The sequence below is a fragment of the Pleurodeles waltl genome, chromosome 3_2 (assembly GCF_031143425.1).
Source record: "Pleurodeles waltl isolate 20211129_DDA chromosome 3_2, aPleWal1.hap1.20221129, whole genome shotgun sequence".
NCBI lineage: Eukaryota > Metazoa > Chordata > Amphibia > Caudata > Salamandridae > Pleurodeles > Pleurodeles waltl.
The window spans coordinates 199838199-199857175 of record NC_090441.1 but is presented as its reverse complement, the minus strand read 5'-3'; positions in this window follow the sequence as shown (position 1 = coordinate 199857175).

The window sequence follows — 18977 nt, the reverse complement described above, 5'->3', positions numbered from 1 at the left end:
ACTTAATTGTTATGCTCCCGAAGTCCTTGTTTGATTTTCAGAAAGGAATTGTGTTGTCTCTGTACTTCTTGGGTGAAGTCGGGTAGGCAGTGATAAATGAGCCCTCATATTGAATAGGGCCTTTGTTACGAAAGTGTTGCAGTATTGCGTCTCTGTCCCTGTAGTTCAGAAATCTTGCTATTAGTGGTCTAGGCTGCATCCCTGGAGCCCGCTGTCTCCCCGGGACTCTGTGTGCTCTTTCCACAGAAAAAACTTTCATGGGGCACCAAGCATTACTTCTTTGATTAGCCATTGTTCCAAAAATAATTCTGAGTTTTGTCCTTCCGATCTTTCGGGAAACCCCAAAAAGCAGACATTATTGCACCGGGGTCTGCCCTCCGCCTCTTCCGTCCGTCGCCATAGGACCTTTACCTTGGATTCCAAGCGTCAAATTTGTTTTTGATTTTCTAGTGCTAATGGATTGAGCCTGCTCAGCGTGTCCTCCACTGTACCAACTCTCTCCGTCAAGTTACGATGATCCACTCTTAACAGATTGAGGTCCTGGGACACTGTATCGATTCTATTTTCTAGTGAGGATTTGGTGTCCATTATCGGCTGCAAGATTTGCAACATGTTTTCCAGGGACGATAGACTGGGCGTTGTTTGCTGTTCACCTGATGTTATCCCGAGCGTGGACCGCTCCTGAGCTTTGGCTGCCTTGGATTTCCCTGCCATGACCGCTGTTTTGCGTCACTTCGCTATGATTTAGTTGAATATTTTAATGTGAGTAGTGCGCATTGATTTCCATAGGAGACCTGTTCCTTCAGGTCGACGTAGGGCCGCTCCCTGTGCGGGCCTTCCAGCTACGCGGTAAGAGAAGTCTCTGCAATTTATGGGGGGTCCTGTCACGTCAGTTTCCCTGCTGACCTTTGCAGCCCTCTCCCTGTTCTCACTAGGTAGCAGCAGTATCCAGTTCGAAAGCCAACACCACCATCAGGCTGCTCGCTCGTGTGTTTGGTTTGTGGCGTTGAGGGGGGCAGCGTCCCAGCTCAAAAACCAAGTTCCCCCTTCCAGCACCTGTCGAGGCCCAACCGTCTGTCTCTTGCAGCCCGTCAATTCAACTTTGACTTTGGGCTCCTGGACCGGTACTTGTGTCTCCGGCAAGCTCCCCTCTTCAAACAGGGGATGAGGGGTGTGGGAGATAAAGGTCCTCGACCCAACTGACTCCCTGCTAGTCTTTTCCCCCTCCACTCTCCAAAGAGGGGCCACTGTAAGATCACATCTGGCGTCGTCTCGCTCCCCCAGAAAAAGCGAGGGGAAGCAGATGGAAAAGGGGGGTAGAGGGAGGCCCACTCTATTTACTCTCACCACACCCCACCCTCAACAAGGTCCACCTGTGTCTGTTCTAGGCCCCAGGAGCCACCATGTTCAGCTGCCTCAGCATCCCCGGTAAGGGCTGGCACCACACTTCAGCAAACGGCTGGGCTTCACTGTAGGAAAGTACCATCTTGCCTGGCATGTTACCCCCATTTTTCACTGTATATATGTTGTTTTAGTTGTATGTGTCACTGGGACCCTGGTAACCCAGGGCCCCAGTGCTCATAAGTGTGCCTGAATGTGTTACCTGTGTAGTGACTAACTGTCTCACTGAGGCTCTGCTAATCAGAACCTCAGTGGTTATGCTCTCTCATTTCTTTCCAAATTGTCACTAACAGGCTAGTGACCATTTTTACCAATTTACATTGGCTTACTGGAACACCCTTATAATTCCCTAGTATATGGTACTGAGGTACCCAGGGTATTGGGGTTCCAGGAGATCCCTATGGGCTGCAGCATTTCTTTTGCCACCCATAGGGAGCTCTGACAATTCTTACACAGGCCTGCCACTGCAGCCTGAGTGAAATAACGTCCACGTTATTTCACAGCCATTTTACACTGCACTTAAGTAACTTATAAGTCACCTATATGTCTAACCTTTACCTGGTAAAGGTTAGGTGCAAAGTTACTTAGTGTGAGGGCACCCTGGCACTAGCCAAGGTGCCCCCACATTGTTCAGAGCCAATTCCCTGAACTTTGTGAGTGCGGGGACACCATTACACGCGTGCACTACATATAGGTCACTACCTATATGTAGCTTCACAATGGTAACTCCGAATATGGCCATGTAACATGTCTATGATCATGGAATTGCCCCCTCTATGCCATCCTGGCATAGTTGGCGCAATCCCATGATCCCAGTGGTCTGTAGCACAGACCCTGGTACTGCCAAACTGCCCTTCCTGGGGTTTCACTGCAGCTGCTGCTGCTGCCAACCCCTCAGACAGGCATCTGCCCTCCTGGGGCCCAGCCAGGCCTGGCCCAGGATGGCAGAACAAAGAACTTCCTCTGAGAGAGGGTGTGACACCCTCTCCCTTTGGAAAATGGTGTGAAGGCAGGGGAGGAGTAGCCTCCCCCAGCCTCTGGAAATGCTTTGTTGGGCACAGATGTGCCCAATTCTGCATAAGCCAGTCTACACCGGTTCAGGGACCCCTTAGCCCCTGGTCTGGCGCGAAACTGGACAAAGGAAAGGGGAGTGACCACTCCCCTGACCTGCACCTCCCCTGGGAGGTGTCCAGAGCTCCTCCAGTGTGCTCCAGACCTCTGCCATCTTGGAAACAGAGGTGCTGCTGGCACACTGGACTGCTCTGAGTGGCCAGTGCCACCAGGTGACGTCAGAGACTCCTGCTAATAGGCTCCTTCAGGTGTTAGTAGCCTATCCTCTCTCCTAGGTAGCCAAACCCTCTTTTCTGGCTATTTAGGGTCTCTGTCTCTGGGGAAACTTTAGATAACGAATGCAAGAGCTCATCCGAGTTCCTCTGCATCTCTCTCTTCACCTTCTGATAAGGAATCGACTGCTGACCGCGCTGGAAGCCTGCAAACCTGCAACATAGTAGCAAAGACGACTACTGCAACTCTGTAACGCTGATCCTGCCGCCTTCTCGACTGTTTTCCTGCTTATGCATGCTGTGGGGGTAGTCTGCCTCCTCTCTGCACCAGAAGCTCCGAAGAAATCTCCCGTGGGTCGACGGAATCTTCCCCCTGCAACCGCAGGCACCAAAAAGCTGCATTACCGGTCCCTTGGGTCTCCTCTCAACACGACGAGCGAGGTCCCTCGAATCCAGCGACTCTGTCCAAGTGACCCCCACAGTCCAGTGACTCTTCAGTCCAAGTTTGGTGGAGGTAAGTCCTTGCCTCACCTCGCTGGGCTGCATTGCTGGGAACCGCGACTTTGCAGCTACTCCGGCCCCTGTGCACTTCCGGCGGAAATCCTTTGTGCTCAGCCAAGCCTGGGTCCACGGCACTCTAACCTGCATTGCACGACTTTCTAAGTTGGTCTCCGGCGACGTGGGACTCCTTTGTGCAACTTCGGCGAGCACCGTTTCACGCATCCTTGTAGTGCCTGTTGCTGGCACTTCTCCGGGTGCTACCTGCTTCAGTGAGGGCTCTTTGTCTTGCTCGACGTCCCCTCTCTCTTCAGGTCCAATTTGCGACCTCCTGGTCCCTCCTGGGCCCCAGCAGCGTCCAAAAACGCCAACCACACAATTTGCGACTAGCAAGGCTTGTTGGCGTCCTTTCAGCGGGAAAACACTTCTGCACGACTCTCCAAGGTGAGAGGGATCCGTCCACCAAAGGGGAAGTCTCTAGCCCTTTTCGTTCCTGCAGAAACCTCAGCTTCTTCTGTCCAGTAGAAGCTTCTTTGCGCCCGCAGCTGGCATTTCCTGGGCATCTGCCCATCTCCGACTTGCTTGTGACTTTTGGACTTGGTCCCCTTGTTCCACAGGTACCCTAGATTGGAAATCCACAGTTGTTGCATTGCTGGTTTGTGTCTTTCCTGCATTATTCCTCTAACACGACTTCTTTGTCCTCAGGGGAACTTTAGTGCACTTTGCACTCACTTTTCAGGGTCTTGGGGAGGGTTATTTTGCTAACTCTCACTATTTTCTAATAGTCCCAGCGACCCTCTACAAGGTCACATAGGTTTGGGGTCCATTCGTGGTTCGCATTCCACTTTTGGAGTATATGGTTTGTGTTGCCCCTATCCCTATGTTTCCCCATTGCATCCTATTGTAACTATACATTGTTTGCACTGTTCTCTAAGACTATACTGCATATTTTTGCTATTGTGTGTATATATCTTGTGTATATTTCCTATCCTCTCACTGAGGGTACACTCTAAGATACTTTGGCATATTGTCATAAAAATAAAGTACCTTTATTTTTAGTATAACTGTGTATTGTGTTTTCTTATGATATTGTGCATATGACACTAAGTGGTACTGTAGTAGCTTCACATGTCTCCTAGTTCAGCCTAAGCTGCTCTGCTAAGCTACCATTATCTATCAGCCTAAGCTGCTAGACACCCTATACACTAATAAGGGATAACTGGGCCTGGTGCAAGGTGCAAGTGCCCCTTGGTACTCACTACAAGCCAATCCAGCCTCCTACATTGGTTGTGCAGTGGTGGGATAAGTGCTTGAGACTACTTACCACTCTTGTCATTGTACTTTTCATAAGAGAAAAATATACAAAACAAGGTCAGTGTATATACACATAGCCAAAAAGTTTTGCATTTCCTCTTTTCACTCTTTTCTAAGTGCTGAAAAGTACTTCTAACTTTCTAAAAAGTTCTTAAAAGTTTAAAAAGTTTTTTTCTGTCTTTCCAAAAAGTTCTGAAAACTTTTTCTCTTTTTCTATCACTTTAACTCTCTCTAAAAAATGTCTGGCACAGGCCAAAATGTTGATCTGTCCAAACTTGCATATGACAACCTTAGCTGGAAAAGAGCAAGGAGTCTCTGTATAGAGAGAGGTTTGAGTGTAGGGAAGAATCCTTCCTTGTAACTGTTACTTAACATGCTTAGAGAACAGGATAAGGCCATAGGTGCCTCATCTGTTGAAAAAGTACCTAATAGTTCTCAATCTGATTCAGGGACTCCCCCAGGAAAAGATTCAGGAAAGAAACTTCCTAGCCTGCCCATTACTAGACAATCTAGCATAGATGGTAATGATGATGAGCCACACCATATAAATAGTGTTGTCTCACATCATAGCAAAAGCATTTATTCTCACCATACTGGTAGTAATGTTTCTGTTAACCAAGCTGTTAGGGTGGCTTCTGTAAGGGACAGGTCTCCTTCTGTTCATTCCCATCATAGCTCTGTTTCTAGGAATGTCCCTCCCACCAACCCTGATGACAGAATGTTAGAGAGGGAACTCAATAAGTTGAGGGTGGAACAAACCAGACTGAAGCTTAAAAAGCAACAGCTGGATTTGGATAGACAGTCTTTTGAATTAGAGAAGGAAAGACAGAAGTTGGGTTTAGATGCCCATGGTGGCAGCAGCAGTATTCCCCATAGTCATCCTGCAAAAGAGCATGATTCCAGGAATATGCACAAGATAGTTCCCCCTTATAAGGAGGGGGATGACATTAACAAGTGGTTTGCTGCACTTGAGAGGGCCTGTGTTGTACAGGATGTCCCTCAAAGGCAGTGGGCTGCTATCCTATGGCTATCATTTAGTGGAAAAGGTAGGGATAGGCTCCTTACTGTGAAAGAAAATGATGCTAATAATTTCCAAGTTCTTAAGAATGCACTCCTGGATGGTTATGGCTTAACCACTGAACAGTACAGGATAAAGTTCAGAGAGACCAAAAAGGAGTCTTCACAAGACTGGGTTGATTTCATTGACCATTCAGTGAAGGCCTTGGAGGGGTGGTTACATGGCAGTAAAGTTACTGATTATGACAGCCTGTATAACTTGATCCTGAGAGAGCATATTCTTAATAATTGTGTGTCTGATTTGTTGCACCAGTACTTGGTGGACTCTGATCTGACCTCTCCCCAAGAATTGGGAAAGAAGGCAGACAAATGGGTCAGAACAAGAGTGAACAGAAAAGTTCATACAGGGGGTGACAAAGATGGCAACAAAAAGAAGGATGGTAAGTCTTCTGACAAGGGTGGGGACAAATCTAAAAATGAGTCTTCATCAGGCCCACAAAAACACTCTGGTGGGGGTGGTGGGTCCAAATCCTCCTTTAATCAGAACAAGGGAAAGAAACCATGGTGCTATTTATGTAAAATAAAAGGCCATTGGACAACAGATCCCAGTTGTCCAAAGAAAGGCACCACTGCTCCTACCACTACAACCCCTACTGCTACACCTAGTGTCCCTACTAATAGCAGTGGTGGTGGGAGCAAACCTACTAATAGCCAATCCAAGGGAGTAGCTGGGCTCACTGTTGGTAACTTAGTTGGGGTTGGTCTGATTAGGGAGACCACAGAGGCTACTTTAGTCTCTGAAGGGGCTATTGATTTAGCCACTTTGGTTGCTTGCCCCCATAACTTGGAGAAGTACAAGCAACTAACCCTAATAAATGGTGTTGAGGTCCAGGCCTACAGGGACACAGGTGCCAGTGTCACAATGGTGATTGAGAAACTGGTGCACCCTGAACAACACATACTTGGACACCAGGACCAAGTAACCGATGCTCACAACATAACACAAAGCCACCCCATGGCTGTTGTAAATCTCAACTGGGGGGGGGGGTAACTGGTCCAAAGAAAGTTGTGGTAGCTTCAGATTTACCTGTAGACTGTCTAATAGGGAATGATTTGGAGACATCAGCTTGGTCAGATGTGGAGTTGGAGGCCCATGCAGCAATGCTGGGCATCCCAGGGCATATTTTTGCTTTGACAAGGGCTCAGGCCAAAAAGCAAAAAGGACAGGGAAGCTTGGATCCTGGAACAATGGACCAAGTGCTCCCTAAAGCTAGGGCTAGTAGAAGCAAACCACTTCCTACTATCCCTCCCTCTACAGTGGATTCAACTTCTGAGGAAGAAGAATTCCCTCCCTGTGCAGAACCTACACCAGAGGAGCTGGAAGCAGACACTGCTGAGCTTTTGGGTGAAGGGGGGCCTGCCAGAGAGGAGCTGAGTGTGGCACAGCAAACCTGTCCCACATTAGAGGGTCTCAGACAGCAAGCTGTCAAACAGGCTAATGGGGATGTCAGTGACTCTCACAGAGTTTACTGGGAGGACAACCTCTTGTACACTGAGCATAGGAATCCTAAACCTGGAGCTGCCAGGAGATTAGTGATTCCTCAGGAGTACAGAAAGTTCCTCCTAACACTGGCACATGACATTCCCTTAGCTGGGCATCTAGGACAAATGAAAACTTGGGACAGGCTTGTTCCCCTGTTTCATTGGCCTAGGATGTCTGAGGACACAAAAGAATTTTGTAAGTCCTGTGAAACCTGTCAAGCCAGTGGCAAGACAGGTGGCACCCCAAAGGCACCCCTTATCCCACTGCCTGTGGTTGGGGTTCCCTTTGAAAGGGTAGGGGTTGACATAGTTGGCCCCCTTGACCCTCCTACTGCTTCAGGCAATAGGTTTATCTTGGTGGTAGTGGACCATGCCACAAGATATCCTGAAGCTATTCCTTTAAGGACCACTACAGCTCCTGCAGTGGCAAAGGCCCTCCTGGGAATATTTTCCAGGGTGGGCTTCCCAAAGGAAGTAGTATCAGACAGAGGAAGCAATTTCATGTCTGCATACTTAAAGGCCATGTGGAAGGAGTGTGGTGTAACGTACAAGTTCACAACACCCTATCATCCACAAACAAATGGACTGGTGGAGAGATTTAATAAAACTCTCAAAGGCATGATTATGGGTCTCCCTGAAAAACTCCGCAGGAGATGGGATATCCTTCTACCATGCCTCCTTTTTGCCTACAGGGAGGTACCCCAGAAAGGAGTGGGCTTCAGCCCCTTTGAACTTCTTTTTGGACACCCTGTTAGGGGTCCACTCACACTTGTAAAGGAGGGTTGGGAACAACCTTTAAAAGCTCCTAAGCAGGATATTGTGGACTATGTACTTGGACTCAGATCAAGGATGGCTGAGTACATGAAAAAGGCCAGTAAAAACCTTCAGGCCAGCCAAGAGCTCCAGAAGCAATGGCATGATCAGAAGGCTGTTTTGGTTCAGTATCAACCAGGGAGGAAAGTGTGGGTCTTGGAGCCTGTGGCCCCAAGAGCACTCCAAGATAAATGGAGTGGACCCCACACAATTGTTGAAAAGAAGGGTGAAGTCACCTACTTGGTTGACTTAGGCACTGCCAGGAGTCCCCTTAGGGTGCTCCATGTCAACCGCCTGAAACCCTACTATGACAGGGCTGATCTCACCCTGCTCATGGCAACTGATGAGGGACAGGAAGAAGACAGTGATCCTCTACCTGATCTCTTCTCTTCCACAGAACAAGATGCTCTTGTGGAAGGTGTAGTTTTGGCAGATTGTCTTACTGCTGAGCAGAAAGACCATTGCATAAATCTCCTAGGACAATTTTCAGAACTCTTCTCTACTGTGCCAGGCACCACTTCTTGGTGTGAGCACACTATAGATACTGGAGACAGTTTACCTGTCAAAACTAAGATCTATAGGCAACCTGACCATGTCAGGGACTGCATAAAGCAAGAAGTTCAGAAAATGTTGGAACTAGGAGTGGTTGAGCACTCTGACAGTCCATGGGCTTCTCCTGTGGTACTGGTACCAAAACCCAATTCTAAAGATGGAAAGAAGGAAATGCGGTTTTGTGTAGACTATAGAGGTCTCAACTTGGTAACCAAAACTGATGCTCACCCTATACCCAGAGCAGATGAGCTCATAGATACACTGGCATCTGCCAAGTATCTAAGCACTTTTGATTTGACTGCAGGGTATTGGCAGATCAAATTGTCAGAAGATGCTAAACCTAAGACTGCATTTTCTACCATTGGAGGACATTACCAGTTTACTGTAATGCCTTTTGGTTTGAAAAATGCACCTGCCACTTTTCAGAGGTTGGTGAACACAGTCCTGCAAGGGCTGGAAGCTTTCAGTGCAGCATATTTGGACGATATAGCTGTCTTTAGCTCCAGCTGGGATGATCACCTGGTCCACCTATGGAAAGTTTTGGAGGCCCTGCAAAAGGCAGGCCTCACTATCAAGGCTTCAAAGTGCCAGATAGGGCAGGGTAAGGTGGTTTATCTGGGACACCTTGTTGGTGGGGAACAGATTGCACCACTTCAGGGGAAAATCCAAACAATTATTGATTGGATTCCCCCTACCACTCAGACTCAGGTGAGAGCCTTCCTAGGCCTCACTGGGTATTACAGGAGGTTCATTAAGAACTATGGCTCCATTGCAGCCCCTCTTAATGACCTCACATCCATGAAAATGCCTAAAAAGGTATTATGGACAGCAAACTGTCAGAAAGCTTTTGAGGAGCTGAAGCAGGCCATGTGCTCTGCACCTGTCCTGAAAAGCCCTTGTTACTCTAAAAAATTCTATGTCCAAACTGATGCATCTGAATTAGGAGTAGGGGCAGTCCTATCACAACTTAATTCTGAGGGCCAGGATCAACCTGTTGCTTTTATTAGTAGGAGGTTGACCCCTAGAGAAAAGCGTTGGTCTGCCATTGAGAGGGAGGCCTTTGCTATGGTCTGGGCTCTGAAGAAATTGAGGCCATACCTGTTTGGCACTCACTTTATTGTTCAGACAGACCACAAACCTCTACTTTGGCTAAAACAAATGAAAGGTGAAAATCCTAAATTGTTGAGGTGGTCCATATCCCTACAGGGAATGGACTATACAGTGGAACATAGACCTGGGAGTAGCCACTCCAATGCAGATGGACTCTCCAGATATTTCCACTTAGACAATGAAGACTCATCAGGTCATGGCTAGTCTTATTGTCCTTCGTTTGGGGGGGGGTTGTGTAGGAAAGTACCATCTTGCCTGGCATGTTACCCCCATTTTTCACTGTATATATGTTGTTTTAGTTGTATGTGTCACTGGGACCCTGGTAACCCAGGGCCCCAGTGCTCATAAGTGTGCCTGAATGTGTTACCTGTGTAGTGACTAACTGTCTCACTGAGGCTCTGCTAATCAGAACCTCAGTGGTTATGCTCTCTCATTTCTTTCCAAATTGTCACTAACAGGCTAGTGACCATTTTTACCAATTTACATTGGCTTACTGGAACACCCTTATAATTCCCTAGTATATGGTACTGAGGTACCCAGGGTATTGGGGTTCCAGGAGATCCCTATGGGCTGCAGCATTTCTTTTGCCACCCATAGGGAGCTCTGACAATTCTTACACAGGCCTGCCACTGCAGCCTGAGTGAAATAACGTCCACGTTATTTCACAGCCATTTTACACTGCACTTAAGTAACTTATAAGTCACCTATATGTCTAACCTTTACCTGGTAAAGGTTAGGTGCAAAGTTACTTAGTGTGAGGGCACCCTGGCACTAGCCAAGGTGCCCCCACATTGTTCAGAGCCAATTCCCTGAACTTTGTGAGTGCGGGGACACCATTACACGCGTGCACTACATATAGGTCACTACCTATATGTAGCTTCACAATGGTAACTCCGAATATGGCCATGTAACATGTCTATGATCATGGAATTGCCCCCTCTATACAATCCTGGCATAGTTGGCACAATCCCATGATCCCAGTGGTCTGTAGCACAGACCCTGGTACTGCCAAACTGCCTTTTCTGGGGTTTCACTGCTGCTGCTGCCAACCCCTCAGACAGGGATCTGCCCTCCTGGGGTCCAGCCAGGCATGTCTCTGTAGGACAGTGTGTGTCTCTGTAGGACAATGCATGTCTCTGTGACAGTGTATGTGTCTGTGGGACAGTGCATGTCTCTGTAGGATAATGTATGTGTGTCTGGGACAGTACATGTCTCTGTAGGATAATGTATGTGTGTCTGGGACAGTGCATGTCTCTGTGACAGTGTATGTGTCTGTGGGACAGTGCATGTCTCTGTGGGACAGTGTATGTGTGTCTGGGACAGTGCATGTCTCTGTGGGACAGTGCATGTCTCTTTGGGACAGTCCATGTCTTTCTGGGACAGTGTGTGTGTCTCTGGGACAGTGCATGTCTCTGTAGGACAGTGTATGTGTGTCTGGGACAGTGAATGTCTCTGTGGGACAGTGTATGTGCGTCTGGGACAGTGCATGTCTCTGCAGGACAGTGTATGTGTGTCTGGGACAGTGAATGTCTCTGTGGGACAGTGTATGTGTGTCTGGGACAGTGTCCGTGTGTCTGTGTTTGGCAGTGTATGTCTCTGTACGACAGTGTATGTGTCTCTGGGACAGTGCATGTCTCTTAAGAACAGTGTATGTGTCTGTGAAAGTGTGTGTGTCTGGGACAGTGAATGTCTCTGTGGGACAGTATATGTGTGTCTGGGACAGTGTCCGTGTGTCTGTGTTTGGCAGTGTATGTCTCTGTGAGACAGTGTATGTGTCTCTGGGACAGTGCATGTCTCTTAAGAACAGTGTTTGTGTCTGTGAAAGTGTGTGTGTCTGGGACAGGGTATGTCGCTGTAGGACACTGTATGTGGGACAGTGCATGTCTCTGTAGGACAGTGTATGTGTGTCTGTGACAGTGCATGTATCTGTAGGACAGTGTATGTGCGTCTGGGACAGTGCATGGCTCTGTGGGACAGTCCATGTCTTTCTGGGACAGTGTATGTGTGTCTGGGACAGTGTACGTATCTCTGTTGGACAGTGCATGTCTCTGTGGGACAGTGTATGTGTCTCTGGGACTGTGCATGTCTCTGTGGGACAGTGTATGTGTGTCTGGGACAATGAATGTCTCTGTGAGACAGTCCGTGTGTCTGTGTTTGGTAGTGTATGTCTCTTTGGGACAGTCCGTGTGTCTGTGTTTGGCAAGGTATGTCTCCGTACGACAGTTTATGTGTCTCTGTGAGACAGTGTATCTATCTCTGGGACAGTGTATGTCTCTGTAGGACAGTGTATGTATGTCTGTGAGACAGTGTATGTGTCTCTGGGACAATGCATGTCTCTGTAGGACGGTGTATGTGTGTCTGGGACAGTGTATATCTCTATGAGAACAGTCCTTGTGTCTCTGTGGGACAGTGTATGTGTCTCTGGGACAGTGCATGTCTCTGCAGGACAGTGTATGTGTGTCTGGGACAGTGTATGTCTCTGTAGGACAGTGTATGTGTGTCTGGGACAGTGCATGTCTCTGTGGGACAGTCCGTGTGTCTGTGTTTGGCAGTGTACGTCTTTGTACGACAGTGTATGTGTCTCTGCGAGACAGTGTATGTGTCTCTGGGACAGTCCATGTCTCTGTAGAACAGTGTATGTGTTTCTGTGACAGTGTATGTCTCTGTGACAGTGTATGTGTGTCTGGGACAGTGCATGTCTTTGTAGGACAGTGTGTATCTCTGTAGGACAGTGTATGTGCGTCTGGGACAGTGCATGTCTCTGTGGGACAGTGTATGTGTGTCTGGGACAGTGCATGTCTCTGTAGGACAGTGTGTGTCTCTGTAGGACAGTGCATGTCTCTGTGACAGTGTATGTGTCTCTGGGACAGTGCATGTCTCTGTGGGACCGTGTATGTGTGTCTGGGACAGTGCATGTCTCTGTGGGACAGTGTATGTGTGTCTGGGACAGTGCATGTCTCTGTAGGGCAGTGTGTGTCTCCGTAGGACAGTGTGTGTCTCTGTGGGACAGTGTCTGTGTGTCTGGGACAGTGAATGTCTCTGTGGGTCAGTCCGTGTGTCTGTGTTTGGCAGTGTATGTGTCTTTGGGACAGTCCGTGTGCCTGTGTTTGGCAGTGTATGTCTCTGTACAACAGTGTATGTGTCTCTGGGACAGTGCATTTCTCTGCGGGACAGTGCATGTCTCTGTGGGACCGTGTATGTGTGTCTGGGACACTGCATGTCTCTGTGGGACAGTGCATGTGTGTCTGGGACAGGGAATGTCTCTATGGGACAGTGTATGTGTGTCTGGGACAGTGTCCGTGTGTCTGTGTTTGGCAATGTATGTCTCTGTACGACAGTGTATGTGTCTCTGGGACAGTGCATGTCTCTTAAGAACAGTGTATGTGTCTGTGAAAGTGTGTGTGTCTGGGACAGTGAATGTCTCTGTGGGACAGTATATGTGTGTCTGGGACAGTGTCCGTGTGTCTGTGTTTGGCAGTGTATGTCTCTGTGAGACAGTGTATGTGTCTCTGGGACAGTGCATGTCTCTTAAGAACAGTGTATGTGTCTGTGAAAGTGTGTGTGTCTGGGACAGGGTATGTCGCTGTAGGACAGTGTATGTGGGACAGTGCATGGCTCTGTGGGACAGTCCATGTCTTTCTGGGACAGTGTATGTGTGTCTGGGACAGTGTACGTATCTCTGTTGGACAGTGCATGTCTTTGTGGGACAGTGTATGTGTCTCTGGGACTGTGCATGTCTCTGTGGGACAGTGTATGTGTGTCTGGGACAATGAATGTCTCTGTGGGACAGTCCGTGTGTCTGTGTTTGCTAGTGTATATCTCTTTGGGACAGTCCGTGTGTCTGTGTTTGGCAAGGTATGTCTCCGTACGACAGTTTATGTGTCTCTGCGAGACAGTGTATCTATCTCTGGCACAGTGTATGTCTCTGTAGGACAGTGTATGTGTGTCTGTGAGACAGTGTATGTGTCTCTGCGAGACAGTGTATGTGTCTCTGGGACAGTCCATATCTCTGTAGAACAGTGTATGTGTTTCTGTGACAGTGTATGTCTCTGTGACAGTGTATGTGTGTCTGGGACAGTGCATGTCTCTGTAGGACAGTGTGTATCTCTGTAGGACAGTGTATGTGCGTCTGGGACAGTGCATGTCTCTGTGGGACAGTGTATGTGTGTCTGGGACAGTGCATGTCTCTGTAGGACAGTGTGTGTCTCTGTAGGGCAGTGCATGTCTCTGTGGGACAGTGTATGTGTGTCTGGGACAGTGAATGTCTCTGTGGGTCAGTCCGTGTGTCTGTGTTTGGCAGTGTATGTGTCTTTGGGACAGTCCGTGTGCCTGTGTTTGGCAGTGTATGTCTCTGTACAACAGTGTATGTGTCTCTGGGACAGTGCATTTCTCTGCGGGACAGTGCATGTCTTTGTGGGACCGTGTATGTGTGTCTGGGACACTGCATGTCTCTGTGGGACAGTGCATGTCTCTTTGGGACAGTCCATGTCTTTCTGGGACAGTGTGTGTGTCTCTGGGACAGTGCATGTCTCTGTGGGACAGTGTATGTGTGTCTGGGACAGTGAAGGTATCTGTGGGACAGTGTATGTGTGTCTGGGACAGTGTCCGTGTGTCTGTGTTTGGCAGTGTATGTCTCTGTACGACAGTGTATGTGTCTCTGTGAGACAGTGTATGTGTGTCTGGAACAGTGCATGTCTCTGTGGGACAGTCCATGTCCTACTGGGACAGTGTGTGTCTCTGGGACAGTGTATGTCTCTGTAGGACAATGTATGTGTGTCTGGGACAGGGTATGTCGCTGTAGGACAGTGTATGTGGGTCAGTGCATGGCTCTGTGGGACAGTCCATGTCTTTCTGGGACAGTGTATGTGTGTCTGGGACAGTGTACGTATCTCTGTTGGACAGTGCATGTCTTTGTGGGACAGTGTATGTGTCTCTGGGACTGTGCATGTCTGTGGGACAGTGTATGTGTGTCTGGGACAATGAATGTCTCTGTGGGACAGTCCGTGTGTCTGTGTTTGCTAGTGTATATCTCTTTGGGACAGTCCGTGTGTCTGTGTTTGGCAAGGTATGTCTCCGTACGACAGTTTATGTGTCTCTGCGAGACAGTGTATCTATCTCTGGGACAGTGTATGTCTCTGTAGGACAGTGTATGTGTGTCTGTGAGACAGTGTATGTGTCTCTGCGAGACAGTGTATGTGTCTCTGGGACAGTCCATATCTCTGTAGAACAGTGTATGTGTTTCTGTGACAGTGTATGTCTCTGTGACAGTGTATGTGTGTCTGGGACAGTGCATGTCTCTGTAGGACAGTGTGTATCTCTGTAGGACAGTGTATGTGCGTCTGGGACAGTGCATGTCTCTGTGGGACAGTGTATGTGTGTCTGGGACAGTGCATGTCTCTGTAGGACAGTGTGTGTCTCTGTAGGGCAGTGCATGTCTCTGTGGGACAGTGTATGTGTGTCTGGGACAGTGAATGTCTCTGTGGGTCAGTCCGTGTGTCTGTGTTTGGCAGTGTATGTGTCTTTGGGACAGTCCGTGTGCCTGTGTTTGGCAGTGTATGTCTCTGTACAACAGTGTATGTGTCTCTGGGACAGTGCATTTCTCTGCGGGACAGTGCATGTCTTTGTGGGACCGTGTATGTGTGTCTGGGACACTGCATGTCTCTGTGGGACAGTGCATGTCTCTTTGGGACAGTCCATGTCTTTCTGGGACAGTGTGTGTGTCTCTGGGACAGTGCATGTCTCTGTGGGACAGTGTATGTGTGTCCGGGACAGTGAAGGTATCTGTGGGACAGTGTATGTGTGTCTGGGACAGTGTCCGTGTGTCTGTGTTTGGCAGTGTATGTCTCTGTACGACAGTGTATGTGTCTCTGTGAGACAGTGTATGTGTGTCTGGAACAGTGCATGTCTCTGTGGGACAGTCCATGTCCTACTGGGACAGTGTGTGTCTCTGGGACAGTGTATGTCTCTGTAGGACAATGTATGTGTGTCTGGGACAGAGCATGTCTCTGTAGGACAATGTATGTGTGTCTGGGACAGAGCATGTCTCTGTAGGACAGTGTGTGTGTGCCTGGGACAGTGCATGTCTCTGTAGGACAGTGTGTGTGTGCCTGGGACAGTGCATGTCTCTGTAGGACAGTGTGTGTGTGCCTGGGACAGTGCATGTCTCTGTAGGACAGTGTATGTGTGTCTGGGACAGTGCATGTCTCTGTAGGACAGTGTATGTCTCTGTAGTACAGTGTATGTGCGGCTGGGACAGTGTGTGTCTCTGGGACAGTGTATGTGTGTCTGGGACAGGATGTGTCTCTGGGGGGGACGGCTGTTACTGGGCGCAGCTTAAACCCCTGAAGCCCCCGCAACCACGGGGGGCGCTAGTCACAGCCTGCGGACAGTGGTGAGATGTGGGGGGTACATTATCCATTGTGCTGAATTTCCCGCTTTGTCCAGCTGCTCCCCAACATCTCGAAGTATTGCAAAGTGTTTTAATGAATAATTCAGTAAAGCTGGGAAGCTGCGGGCACCTGCCCCTCCCCGCACATCTTCTACCTGCCCTCCTGAGGGCTGCCCTCCTCCTCTCACCGCCCTCACCCTCTCTCTTCCCGCCTCACCCTCACCGCTCCTCTCCCTTGTCCTTCCCGCCTCCCTTCCCTCCTGCTTCACCCCTCCGCTCCCGCCAGGCCTCCCTCCTCTCCCCCATCCTTCCCGCTCATCTCGCGCCTCTCACCCTCCTGCCCCTAAAGTCAGATGTTTGTGTGTGAAAAGGGGGCGGGGGCTACTTCGTGTCTTCACGACGCCCCATTTTCAGCCCTGGAAGTTTCTGAATTTAAGTGCCAAGCTTCCCAGATTCCTGCGTGACGTACTGCTCCAGGCCAGACGTTTTGCTCGGAATTGTGGAATAATCAAGACCACAAGACCTACAATTCAAAGAAAAAAATACCTGTTCTGGTGCTGCACTTCGCGCCTGGGAAACGTGGCCGGACTGAGTCGCTATCAGCGTGAGCCTGCTTCCAGTATGTGTGTAGTGTCTGTGCACGCATGTATGTACATGCACGGGGTCTCCACACCTGAGACCCTGCTTCCAGAAGTGTGTGGTGTCTGTGGGTGCACTGTGGCTGTCTGCACGGGGGCCCCACACCCTTAGGGTGTGGATGAGACCCTGCTTCCAGTAGTGTGTGGTGTCTGTGGGTGCACTGTGGCTGCCTCATGGGGTCCCCACACCTGAAGTGTGTGGGTGAGACCCTGCTTCCAGAAGTGTGTGGTGTCTGTGGGTGCACTGTGGCTCCCTGCACGGGGTCCCCACACCTGAAGGGTGTGGGTGAGACCCTGCTTCCAGAAGTGTGTGGTGTCTGTGGGTGCACTGTGGCTGCCTCATGGGGTCCCCACACCTGAAGTGTGTGGGTGAGACCCTGCTTCCAGTAGTGTGTGGTGTCTGCGGGTGCACTGTAGCTCACTTCACGGGGTCCCCACAGCCTTAGGGTGTGGATGATGTAGAGAGCCATCCGGGCTCTCCCCAACATTGTATCCTGTCCTGCGCGTCCGGGCGGAGCGCAGAACAGAGGTTATAAAAATAAAGACGTAGCTGCGCTGACCCAGTTCCCCATTAGAGACCTAAACTGTGTGGTGTCTCCGTTACTGTACAGAACGTGGTGCGGCCTAAGCACACTACATTGGCGACAAGGCGGGTATTCAGAAACCCCGCGTCACGAACACACGCTGAGGCAGACACGGGGGCAGAGAAAAATAAAAGCGAGAAAGTACTATGAGGAGCTGATTGGTGCTGTGCCCCGCGCCGTGCTGCATCAACCGCCTCCCGCGACCAGGAACCTGGCTGGCGCGCAACGGGCTGAATAAAGGAGGAACGGCACACATCCTACCTTTAAAGGTGAGCCCCGCCTCCCCTCCGGTGCGAGCTGCACGGAGACTGGCGTTGCCGCCTGCCCGTGTGGGCCGAGCACCCGGCGTCGTGTGCGCCCTTGAAGGAGAATGAGCAAGAGGGGCGGCCGTGCGCCAGAGCCGGAATCCGCACAGCGCTTGCCCCAGGCCTGACTACACCACGTGGGGGGGCGGCGCGAGGCAGGAAACACCCGCGCATACCCCGCTGCTTAGCAACAGCCACGTGTGCTCACGCTGTGCTCCTCAGGAGTGAGGAGCGCAGCGTACTGAGCCATAGAGGCAGGAGCCCCAGACAACCAAATAAGAAAAGAAAAAAAAAAAAGAAAAGGGGAGAAACCCCTAACAAACAAAAGAAAATTAGTCATTATAAACACAGAATCCAGACACTGTGGAGCGTGGGTGCCCGCCCCCCCAAGGACTTTAAAAAAAAAAAAAGACAATAAACATACATACAAGGCAGATAGAAGCCTAGGGAAGCCCCAGAGAGAGAAAAATAAAAAACAGTAAATAGACACGTAAATGTCTCACGACGTGCAGAACAGAAGGGCAAACAACTAATGCTCAACAATAAATGACACTCCAATGAGGGAATAACTGTGGAAATAAAGAATATTACCGTAGTCAAAAAGAATCCTGCGATATAGCAGCAAAGTCCCTGCACAACCAAAGACATAATGAGTGCCCCACAACAAGAAACCCCCCAAGTACCCGTGCAGGCGGGCACCAGTGCTCACTCCTCAGTCACTGCGATGCCCCTATGCAGCCAACTGATTAACCCGGCTACAGCAGCGCCAAGATGGAGCCTTTGGTTAAATCGTTCGGAAAACTATTTCTGCGCCACAAGAGAGAAAGATGGGGCAGTGCGCAGATCTCTCATGCTGCTGATGGGAGGAGACGAGCTGCAAGAATTATTTGATTCGCTCCCAGGTACTGGCAATAGATCAGACTTCAACGTGGCAGTGGAAGCCCTAATTAAACACTTTGACCCACAGTTAAACTCAGACTTTGAACGCTTCAAACTCCGGCAGGCTCAACAAACGGATGTTGAGTCAATGGACATGTTCTATACACGCCTAAGGAAACTGGCAAGCTCGTGTGTAGGCCTTAATCAACAAGAAGAGATTAGGGCACAGATCATTCAGGGATGTTGATCAAATGCACTAAGGAAGCTCATCCTACGCCAGCAAGGCATGTCCCTCGATGACATCTTGGTTCCTGCACACTCCCACGAACTATCGACGAGCCGGTGGATGCCATGGTGGCGGTAAGGGGACAGTCGCTGGCAGCTGCGTCAAACACACGCCCAGTTCAGGTGAAGGAGGAGCAGGTTGACACCATCCAAACTCGTCAACCGCCAGGACGTAGACCGAACTCCGGCAGACAAGGCACACGCACCTGCGGAAGCTGCGGGTATGAGCACAAAACGACAATGGGATGTCCGGCGAAAGGCAAAACATGTGACAAATGTTGCAAAAACAACCACTTTGTGAAGGTGTGCAGGTCAGGGAGAGGCTGGCAAGGAAACCGGAAAGGAAAAGACGCCAAAGTCAGGAGCGT